The sequence below is a fragment of the Triticum dicoccoides genome, chromosome 2A (assembly GCF_002162155.2).
Source record: "Triticum dicoccoides isolate Atlit2015 ecotype Zavitan chromosome 2A, WEW_v2.0, whole genome shotgun sequence".
NCBI lineage: Eukaryota > Viridiplantae > Streptophyta > Magnoliopsida > Poales > Poaceae > Triticum > Triticum dicoccoides.
In genome coordinates this window covers 45,625,308-45,636,486 of record NC_041382.1, presented here as the reverse complement: position 1 = coordinate 45,636,486, position 11,179 = coordinate 45,625,308, and the positions used below count along the sequence as shown (strand labels likewise).

The following is an 11,179-nucleotide window of genomic DNA, read 5'->3' as shown; positions in this document are numbered from 1 at the left end:
TGGTTCTGGACCTTCAGTAGCTGTAGAGCTAGCCCTCGCTGATTGTAACTCTTTGGTTTCTGAGTAATACAAGTCTTCTATCCGCAAAAAGAAAATCCCCAGGATGGGCCGTCCATTCTTCTAGATCCCAGCAAGTGCTCGTTACAACAACTCTCCGGGCCCAACAACACGGCGCTCTTTTTTCTCTTCCTTTGTGCACGAAAAGACGAAGCGGTTATTCTCATCTCAAAAAACAAAAAGAAGCGGTTCCAGAAAAAAAGCACTCCACCCACCAAATCCATCCCCACCCCCACGAGCGAGAGCGGGAGCCCACCGACGCCGACGCCAACCGCCAATGACCCGCCGCCGACGCCGACACCAACGCCGCGGCTCGCCGCCGGCGCCTCCGCCTCCGCCTTCGCTCGAAAACGACGACCTCCTCCGCGAGATCCTGCTCCGTATCCCGCGGCAGCCCTCCTCCCTCCCCCGGGCCTCCGCCGTCTGCAGGCGGTGGCGACGCGTCGCCGTCGACCCCAAGTTCACCGCCCGCTTCCGCGCCCACCACGGGAAGCCACCCCTCCTCGGCTTCTCCCAGCGCCTCGACGACGGCATCGTGTTCGCCCCCATCCTGGACGCTCCCGACCGCGTCCCTCCCGAGCGCTTGGACCTGCGAATCCGCGATGTGACTCTGAGGCCCACCTCCTCGGGTGCCGCCACGGCCGCGTCCTCGTCTTCAACGTGGCGCGGGCGGAGGTCCTTGTGTGCGATCCGCATGGCCGTCCCGCCGGAGTTCAAGACAGGCCACGTCAACGGGGCGGTGCTCTGCGCTGACCGCAGCCAGGGCCACATGCACGCCGCAGCCAGGGCCACATGCACGGCGGTAGAGGAACTGCTGTGATTTGAGGAGAACTTGTAAGAGTTCAAAATTTGGTATTGTAGGGCTTTCCCCAGTCCCGAAGGAGAAGAAGCCCTTTCAGAAATTCTCAGTGGCCCTCTCCACAGAGGAAGTGCCAAAGAGGGGGTTTGGAAATAGTTTTCAACCAGCAATTGACGCGCCTCGGTATTACTTCACTAGCTGCGTCATTGCCCCAAGCGCAAAGATGCCTTCCAACGTTGGAGCCCCCCTCCCTCTTATAGCCGAGCTCTGCACCCAGCCCCTCGTAGCTAGCCGAGGTGGGACTAATAACGTTCTCAGTCGTTCTCAGACGCTGCCGGCCTTCTCTCACGTCGGTTCAGCATCGACCAGGCTTTTTCCTTTCCTACGCTGCCGGCCGGCCGGTCAGTGAGGCCCATCGATCTGGCTGGCCTAGGCGCGTATATACAGCAGGCTCTCTATCTGAGCCCAAGACTCACACGATTCTCTAACTATCTTTTCACAAATCCCTCAAAGAAAAATCTATCTTTTCACACACAAAAAAAAAGATTCTCTATCTCTCTGAAGAAGGCGTGATTCAAAATTTGGAACCTCCTTCTTTTCTTCTGCGATGTTAAGTTTGAAAGGTTTGAAGGTACACGATGCTTTGGGTGGTGGCTTCAGTTTTCGAAAATTTTATTTGAATCTCCACTTACATCAGGACAAGACGAACAGAGCACTTCTGTGACCGGGTAGTACTCCCTCCGTAAACAAATATAAGAGCGTTTAGATCACTACTTTAATAATCTAAACACTTTTATATTAGTTTACAGAGGGAGTACGTACTAAAAGTTCTTAACACATCAGTGAAGCTGTGGGAGGCATTTACATTTACCCGGGCTACAGTTACTAGCTCTGAAGGCCCAGCATGCAGTTGCAGTTCAGTTTACTGAACCACCATCTTTTTTTCTTGAAAATCAAATGATAAATTATACCGTACTGCAGTGCTTAGTGCGTACATTGGCTAATCATCTGCTCATGTGAGCCCTAGCTTAACCTAACAGGCTAATCTATTAGTAACATATAGCAGGTGGAGTACTTTATTTTATTCCTAGCCCAAAACAAACACGATTCTCTCTGTCCGCAGGCCGTGATTCAAAATTCGACAATACTAAATAGAAAGAAAATAGAAATTCATTTCATGATGAATGTAACGATTTCTGGTCAAACTTAAAAAGGTTTGACATTTTAAAAAACAAATACACAATATTTTGAAACAGATGGAGTAAAATGATTACGAAAACCCAGCAACACCATGACGCAGCAGCGTCCTACTGGGCCACCCCGCGTAGCAATACTGTCAATGAGTGAGCGACTGCTCTTGCTAAAATACTAAGCGGGCAATTGTAGCGGATCAGAACTGTAGTGGTTCGGTTATTTAGTGTTCATTATTTTCATCTGGGTTTAGGAAAAAGCATGAGCAATGCATCATTTTTTCCGAAAGTACGACCATTTTTTAAGGGCAAGCATCTTTGGAAGTTGTGAACAATGTTTTTGGAAAACATGAACATTTTTTGAATTTGCGAATATTTTTTTGAAAACACAAACATTTTTTTAAAATTGTCAACATTTTTTGAAACGCGAGCTTTTATTAAATTTGTGGTAATTTTTAGAAAAGGATTTTTTTTTGGAATTCGATAACTCCCGAACGCTCAGGATTTCATCATGGCAAATCGAATGTTTTGGGACAAGTTTAGTGATGCGAGGACGACAACTTTAGTTGGTAAGCATGGCAAGTTCATGCTTTGGTCTATTTTTTGCCAGAAAATTGTTGTGCGTGTCAACGAACTTGTCATCCTTGCATCACGAGAATTGCCATCGGAAACGTTCATTTGCCATGGTTAAATACCGAACGTTCGGGATTTATCATTTCGATTTTTTTGAAAAAGGATTTGATTTTTTTCTGGAGTCACAAACATTTTAAAAATTTCAAACAAACATTTGAATTTCTTGAAAAAGAAAACGAAAAACGCAACACATAGGATTTTTTTCTGAAAAGATCTTTCTACTGGTAAATGGGCCGGGCCATTTATTCTCTACGTGTGATCTATCCTGTTCGAAACAACCACATTCTGTCACAAAAACGTGACACATGGTATATTTCGTCCTGCTGCCTTTCTTTTCCCTGTGCATGAGAAGAAGAAGCGGTTCCAGGAAACAACACTCCAGTCCTCAAAGCCCCACGAGCGCGAGAGAGAGAGAGGCAGGTGCCGGAATGGCCCGTGCCCCCGAGGAACACCCCGGAGGACACCGGCCCGCGTCTTGGTGCAGCCTCCAGTCCCTCGCCTGCACCACCGAGAAGCTCGCCTACAGAGTATGCACCTCACAGCAGACATTCTGATTGAAACCAACTTCTGTTCTGGAACAACCCACACAAAGCACGCTGCGCAATACTACTTGTTCTGTCTCACACAGCAGCTTATATTCTGACAAAATATCTGCAGAAAACATACAGGCTGGGGGTGCTTTCATCCTTCAAGGCCCGTTCAATCCGTCAAATTTTGAAAATATTGAAGTGAAATTCACTTGTAACAATACTCACATCAAATTTACAAGTACAAATAATTTGCCACTGTAGAAGTCTCCCATCTTCAGGTAATTATGTAAGTGGCAGTTTAGCAACGACAATCCACAAGGTGGTAAATATTCAAATTGCTCGTTTTTTAGGGGATATTTAAATTTCTCATAATGGTTGGAGCCAGTGAACGACACAGCAGCCCAGCCCAGCGAATTCCCAAAGTGGGCCGTCGTATCCAACCACTCTCCTCCGCCATAATCTAGAGCCCATCCAGAAAAAACGCTCCCCACGAGCAAGAGCGAGAGCACACCTAAAAAAAAGAAAAAAGAGCGAGAGCGAGAGCGGGAGCCAGGCGCCAATGACCCCCAGCCGCCGCCGCCCCCGCCACTGCTCGAAGACGACGATCTCCTGGCCGAGATCCTCCTCCGTCTCCCGTCGTTGCCCTCCTCACTCCCCCGCGTCTCCGACGTCTGCAAGCGGTGGCGATGCGTCGCCGTCGACCCCAAATTCACCGCCCGCTGCGCGCCCACCACGGGGAGCCGCCCCTCCTCGGCGTCTTCCAGCACCGCGATGATGGCATCGTGTTCGCCCCCGTACTGGCCCCTCCCGACCGCGTCCCTCCCCAGCGCTTCGACCTGCGACTCCCCGACGACCACCCCTACCTGGGGCCACAGTTGCTCGGCTGCCGCCACGGCCGCGTCCTCGTATAGTCGTATTCGACCGGGAGCGTGCGGAGGTCCTTGTGTGCGATCCCATCACGGGCGAGGAGCGCCGCGCGGCCGTTCCGCCGGAGTTCACAACGGACGACGTCAACGGGGCGGTACTCTGCGCTGACCGCGGCCAGGGACACGTGCACGGCGGCTGCCACTCCAGCCACTTCAAGGTGGTGTTGGTGTTCATGCGCATCCATGAATATCATGCCCTCGCGCGGGTCTACTCCTCCGAGACCAACACATGGGGCGATCCCATCACAACAGAGGCTCCATATTCAGGTTCGACTTGCTGCAGTGCAGTGGTTCTCAGAGCACCCTTGTTGGTAATGTTCTTTACTGGCTGTTAAATCATGCGGAAGACGATGGCATACTTCAGTTTGATTTGGATAGACACAGCCTCAATGTGATTGAGGCCCCTCCCAAGATGAGTTTTCCCTGCAACTGTCAGATCATCCAGGCCGAGGATGGTACTCTTGGTCTCGCCATATTGTCTCACCGTTACCATAACTTTCAAGTGTGGCAGAGGAAGGTTAATTGCCATGGTGTTGGCACATGGGTGCTACGGAAGACCACCGAAATGCACGATATTCTTGGGCTCCCTCCTCCGATTGAGGTAGCAAGAAGGGGCCGGGTGGCACTGATACGGGGATACGCCGAGGATGCCAATGAAATATTTTTATATCTGGATGGCACTGTCTACATGGTTCAACTTAAGTCGATGCAATCGAGAAAACTCTGGGAAACCCATCACGCTACCCTTTGTAATTCCTTCAACAGTTTCTATATGTCAGGTGATTGTTCATCCTTAGTCCTTACATTGTAGGAGTAACTTAATATGATTATGTCTTGTACATGGTTGCTCGAATACCTTCGTTGCAATTCGTAAGTGTTCACTGACTTAAAACTAAGTTAATGACTGTCTCTTTCCTAGCTGAACTCTTAGGTGTATCACTCTTCACTGTTCGTTCGTTAGATATACAAGCTTATAGCCTTTTTGTGTCATCATTCGATGTAGTTGTCTTTATCCTTGGGAGATAACAAATGAAATATCAAGTGGGTGTTAGTGTAAAAGCAAATGTCAAATGATTAACACCTTTTCCCCTGAAGTTGTTTTCTCTAACCAGGCTTCATTTATTTAAATCTGAATACCCAAGGTCACTTCTGTTGGTAGTGTTTATGCGTTTTGGCATGTTTTATTTTGTCTTCTTACATGATGAGGAATGAGTTTACATAATATAAAGTCTAGACCATGTCTTATTTTCTTCTTTTAAAGCTAACTTCTTAATTATAAGGTAGCTATGTATACTGCTTTCAAGAATGTTCCTTTCAAAACGCAACATGTGTGGTTTTGTTTACTGTTGCCAGCATCAATAGTGAGCTATAAAACATAACTACAAGTGAGTTCTGTTTCTTATATTTCTCGATTCATCTATTCAACAGATTCAGTGTTGCCTTCTCATATCCATTTGTCTTTTCCTTGGAACTTTTACTAATTGCATGTTTTATGTTTCTAGGCATTGGAATTGCTGGTGCACGATACAATGGGTGACTATCTGGTTTGATGTGGTAATGTGCTTAAATGGCTCAGCAGGTTAGAACATATCTGAATATAATTTGAGAGGTTTGGACTATATAGCTTTTTATATGAAAAAATATCTAGATGCGAACGTGGATAGCATGCACCAAGCCACCAATGCACTATTGTCCATTCAGCTGTTATTATCCAGTGATGTAAATAACACATATGCCAAAGATGATGGTGATGATAAGGCAAAATTCCTCTCCTGTTATGTGTTGTGCATAAATGACAACCAGATGATCCATATATTAAATATCATGGTGGTGTTGATATTACCAGTTTGTGCCTATCTAACCATGCCTAAAGCTCTCATTGATATAGCTCTGTTCTGAATAGATAAGCTGGAAGGGTTGTGTTAGTAGTCCATTTTGTTATTAGAGATAGTCAGTTACAACACTGACTCCCCCACCCCAACAGATTAGAGTATCAGAACGCTCCAAAGATTTATTTTGTGTTGCTGGTATTTCTCTGAGATATAATCAGGAATATGATATCTATTACATAGCTCTTCCTTATGTTGCCGAAGTGATCATGAGTTTATACACTCATTTTGTTTATACACTATGTTCGATTAGGTTCTGCATTTATCTGTACCATGTTACTGTATTATGTTACTAAAAAAAATCTCTCTTAAGTGAATGAAGGGCTGCTGCAGCTCATTGAGTTTGTCACATCATATCAGTGTGGTCAGCAGTGTTTACATGTTGTCTGAAAAAAAACCTTAGTTAGCGTTTTCCTTAGTCTAACCTTAACCCAATTGCATGTATTCATGTATTTATGTTTTGCCAGTTGTTTGCTTGTTCACGTGTTTGCGTATCGAAACAACTACGTAAGATACCTAGCTAGTTGTGTGCTGACTATACTTTCCGAGTTCTCTTCTGTGACGTGTTTCTGTTTTCATTTCCGACTTGTAAGTTCTGTTGTGTGTGAAGTATTTCTATTTGAGTTTCTAACTTGTAAGTTTGCAGCGTGAAGCATTCTGCCAACACACTCACATTGTTGCCATGTTCTTTGTCCCAGTCTTTCCCTGTAATGGCTTACTAACCATTTGCGGGTAAAAAAACAAGAACATGTACTTCTGATCCTTGAGCTGGACAATGCCATTTGGAGAAGAAGCTGCACGTTGGGTACAAATTACTACAGTTTCAGACTGGCAAACTGCAAAACCTTCCCTTCCTTTCCTTTTTTTCTTCACCACATTTCCATGTTACGTAGAACAAACGCAAGAAACATCTGAATTTCTACAGTAAATTTAATCTAAACAAACACTTTAGCTGCTGGCCAACGTTGCGGTGAAACTGTAACAAAAGGAACAATGGCAGCAGCAAAACCACAAGACGTGATTTGCCTCCCATTTCTTCATCCTCTGCTGCATCTTTTGGTGGTTGGACATCATCGATGCCTTTATTTTGGTTTCTTTTTTGGCTGCCGTTGACCTGTAAGTAGGCCCTTAATCAACGGACTTGAAGTTGCCTCAGCGAGGACTGCTCGGAGACGAGGCCTCTGGCCGCGTCGGTCTCGAGGAGCAGCGACGTGTCGCAGGACTTGACAGGACGGTGCAGTCATGGAAGAGAAGAGGGCCCTGAGCCATGACACAGCTGTGTTGCCGTGCACCTCGTACAGGCTCCTCACCTGCTCCTCGACGACCTCCTCTGCCCTAGGTCATCTCCCAGAGTAGTAGTTCAGCCTCAGACCACGGCCAACGCCACTAGTAGCGGCGGCAGCGTTCGCCGTCATGGCAGCAGATTAAAGGAATGAAATTTGCAGTTACTTACGAGCATTGAAGCAGCACAGCAGCCAAGACACCACTGGCACTAGGCTTGAGCTCAGACCAATCTTCAGTTCAGCAGCACAGGGGTGCGATGTAGTGCGCTCAACATCTCATCTCGTCTCTTATGGAATGGAGAAAGAAGTGAACTAGTACTAATCATGATTTTTTTTTTAAAAAAAATTGTGGGGTGATTATGAGCAGTATTAGCAGATGAAGAAAACCAACGCGCAAGACAAATGGATCCGTAGGTGATAGGTACCGCCGGTGGTCAAGTTTCGTTAGCTGCAAATGGACGGCTACCAAAACACAGAGATATACAAATCATAAGTTCAGATATGGGGCTCAAGGCAAACGCCATACCGTCTTCAGTTCCGTCAGACTGAACCTGTCGATGGCACGGCATCACCTTGTGCCTGATGATGCGTGGCACAAACTTAGTTGAATGCGATGAAAGCAGCCACCCACCTTCACCCCGGCTTAGAAAGCTTGACATCGAGAGCATGTGGCCGTGGGCAGCCCTGGTCTGTACCTTTGTGCGTTGGAATGGCAGAAACTCACAGAAGCCATTCAGAGAAAATCTCGCAGGTTTCAGATGATCTGCATGTACAAATAACTTCCTGCAGGTTTCAGACGATCTGCATGTACAAATAACCAACCTCTGACACTCACAGAGAAGCCTGCTTACCCAGGCATCAATGCATTTATTGAACTCATCATTTTTTTTTGTTTTTTGTTTTAGACAAACTCAGAAGCTTTTTATTCAAACGTCACAAGGTTTAGAGGGATGAAATCAAGTCCATTGGGCTGACCTGACCTAACCAAACATGGCGGCCAACCCCCAGGGATAAGATGCTTCGCAAGCTTGTGAGCCTCGACATTCGAGCTCCTAAGTTCATGAATAATATTAAAGGTAACAAAAGTACTCTTTTTATATATAGTTTCATGTATGATGGGAGCCATAGACCGCATGAATAATATCAGCTATCAGCTTTGCTATTGGAATGCTTGGTCGGTATCAAAGTAATACTTGAATAGATCATTGGAAGGCTCCGAAAAAGTTTCTCAGGTATTTGCAATGGATCAAGGATCACATGCTCACATAAAAGTGATCAGGCCATCTTGAGGTGATTGGTTACACAGATTGGCATCATTTGAGGCCACTATTGAATCACTGTGGCTGTGGAGTTTTATGTCATGCCTTCAAATTATTGATAATATTGAAAGGCCATTTAGGATTTATTGTGATATTTCCGCTGCAGTCTTCTTCTCAAAGAATGATAAGTACTCGAAAGGAGCAAAACATATAGATTTGAACATAGCGGATCTGCTAACTAAAGGACTACCACCCAATACATTTTGTGGCCGGCCACGTCGAGAGAATGGGTTAGACTAATGGAGTATTAAGGGTCTTAGTGTGATGGTTGCTTTACTAATGGATTAAGAATTAGTGGGTTTGAATTCCCTCTCCTCTCCCTTGTATAGACATTTGTGTGTTATAATTAAAGTAATGCATTTATTAGATGTATGTGTGGAGTTACCACATGAGCAACGCATGAAAAATAAGAGTTACCATCCATGTCCTAGTGAATGGATCTTAATTGGCATGAAGCACATTGTACGTTTCATGCATAAATGGCACCCACTTAGTGCAGCTTAATTACCTTGAGTAAGCGCTGCCGTTTAAGACTTTGAAGTTTCATTCGACAATGCTTAGTGCATGCTTATGCGTGTATATAAATAGATAAAGCATGCTACACCTTATGGTATGGAAAAGTGACGGGAATAAGAACACACATGAGAGTTTCCCGTGTTCTCAAGTCATCAAACGACCGCTAAAGGTAAAGAAGGAAGAGTTCTCTAGCCATCAAGAGATCGCTAAAGGTAAAGGAGGAAGAGAGGCGAGAAAACTCGCTATGGCGGGTGTCAACATGGCCCAAGGTACGGATGTGTAATGTTGCACATGTAAAGGGTTTTCTCTGCCCTCGCAAAAAAAAGGGCTTTCTCTGGGTTGAATCAGTTTTGTGCTAATCGATCTTGTTGCTTCCGCGATTTTGTTAACATGCCTTGTCAATCACTGTACATTTCCGTAAACATGTTTTGATTATGGGACAAACATGTGAGATGTGTGAGTGTGATCTATATGCACCTCTGCTCGAAGGATGCACACGTAAGTTGGCATATCAGTACGTGACTCAGTGTCGCAATTAATCACCATCCTGCCTCAGATTTGCACTATGATCATCACGTCATGACTGACCCAGCGGAGGGATGGATTTGCCATGTCCTCATGTCCGTTCGGTCGGCTGGCTGGTTGGCATCTTCCACGAAGCCATATCCGCGGGTACAGAGTTCGGTTGACTTGATTAGACTCGCTGTCCTCTAGTCGTCTTTTGATGGCTAATATGCACACGCACAACATATAGTCGTCAGCTAACCATCCGCGAAATGTGCACTCAAGGCACTTACAATCATTTTCTCTCTAAAAAAAAAAAGGCACTTACAATCATTTGTGTAGCTGCCTTTCGAAATGGTCTTATTCGTTGCTGTCAGCCAATCATATACCTCATGTGCAACTAGGACAAACGGGCGATTAATGATCATATGTAGCTGCATGCACCAGATGCACCCTCACCAGGTATCTCATTGCATTCGACGACCAACTACTCTTCTTCCTTATAATTAGTTCTAGGACACCCTCACCCATATAGAAATCTAGCTAGGTGCATGCATGGTATGACCAATTCATCTCAAATTTTCAAAGCACACGGTTTGGTAGATAAACCACTTCCTTAGTTGAAGCTACACGACCAAGTTAGTCCGGCCAGTCTAGTTATTTTATGGTTGAAAATAGAGGCAATATTTATCGATTAGGGAGTATCATCCATAGTACACTAATGATGAAAAATATTAGTTCTAAGAGCAGGCGAATCATGTTATGAAACATTATGGACATTGCACTAGTACTTCTCTCTTATAACTCACCAAGGGTTTACTGGTGTCATCGAACAGTCACATTGCCGGTTTGGTGCTAGTTGCACCCATGTTCATCACGGTGAAGAGACTTTATTGCCTGCCGTGTAGAGGTTAGCTTGACGCGCTACCCATAAATCTTATTCCCTCCAAGGGTGTAGAAGGAGTAGCTACTTGATTCGGTGTGTCGGTGTGTGGAACCAGGATGCTTACCGGTCTTTGTGTTCACACATTAGCAGCCTACTATTGGTTAAGTCTGTTAAGCTGATAGAAAACAAAAGCTGACTTGGACAACATTAATTGCTCTCATCAAGAGATTACAAGTCTTTGCAGCTACTTAGGCAAAGTCTCTGTCACGTCATGTGCCTACAGAAATACTCCTATATTGCATGGCTGGAGGTTCACTTTGTATATTGATGTCCACCTTCTTCCCTTAGCAACATGGAACTAAATCTTGCTTCAGAATTTTTGGAGTTTTTTTCATAGGCCACATCCACACGTCATAACACATTTTGTTGGTAATTAATTATACATCCGTTCTATAATTGCCGACGATCGTAGAATGCCCCCCCGCAAAAACAAAAGAATGCACACATCTAAATTAACGCTGACAACTATCAATGAATAAATAGACCATTTGGTATATAAGAATTAGGTATTTTACTTATTTATTGAAACGAGGATAAACCCCTGTCCACTGCATGGATTGATGCACCCATGTCACACCTCTATCTCG

The 11,179-nt window shown here is 45.2% G+C and overlaps 1 pseudogene; it reads right to left on the bottom strand.

Moving 5' to 3' along the window:
• Positions 1 to 918: 918 nt before the first annotated feature.
• Positions 919 to 1,081, bottom strand: LOC119359828 (annotated as a pseudogene).
• Between the last annotated feature and the right edge of the window lie 10,098 nt (positions 1,082 to 11,179).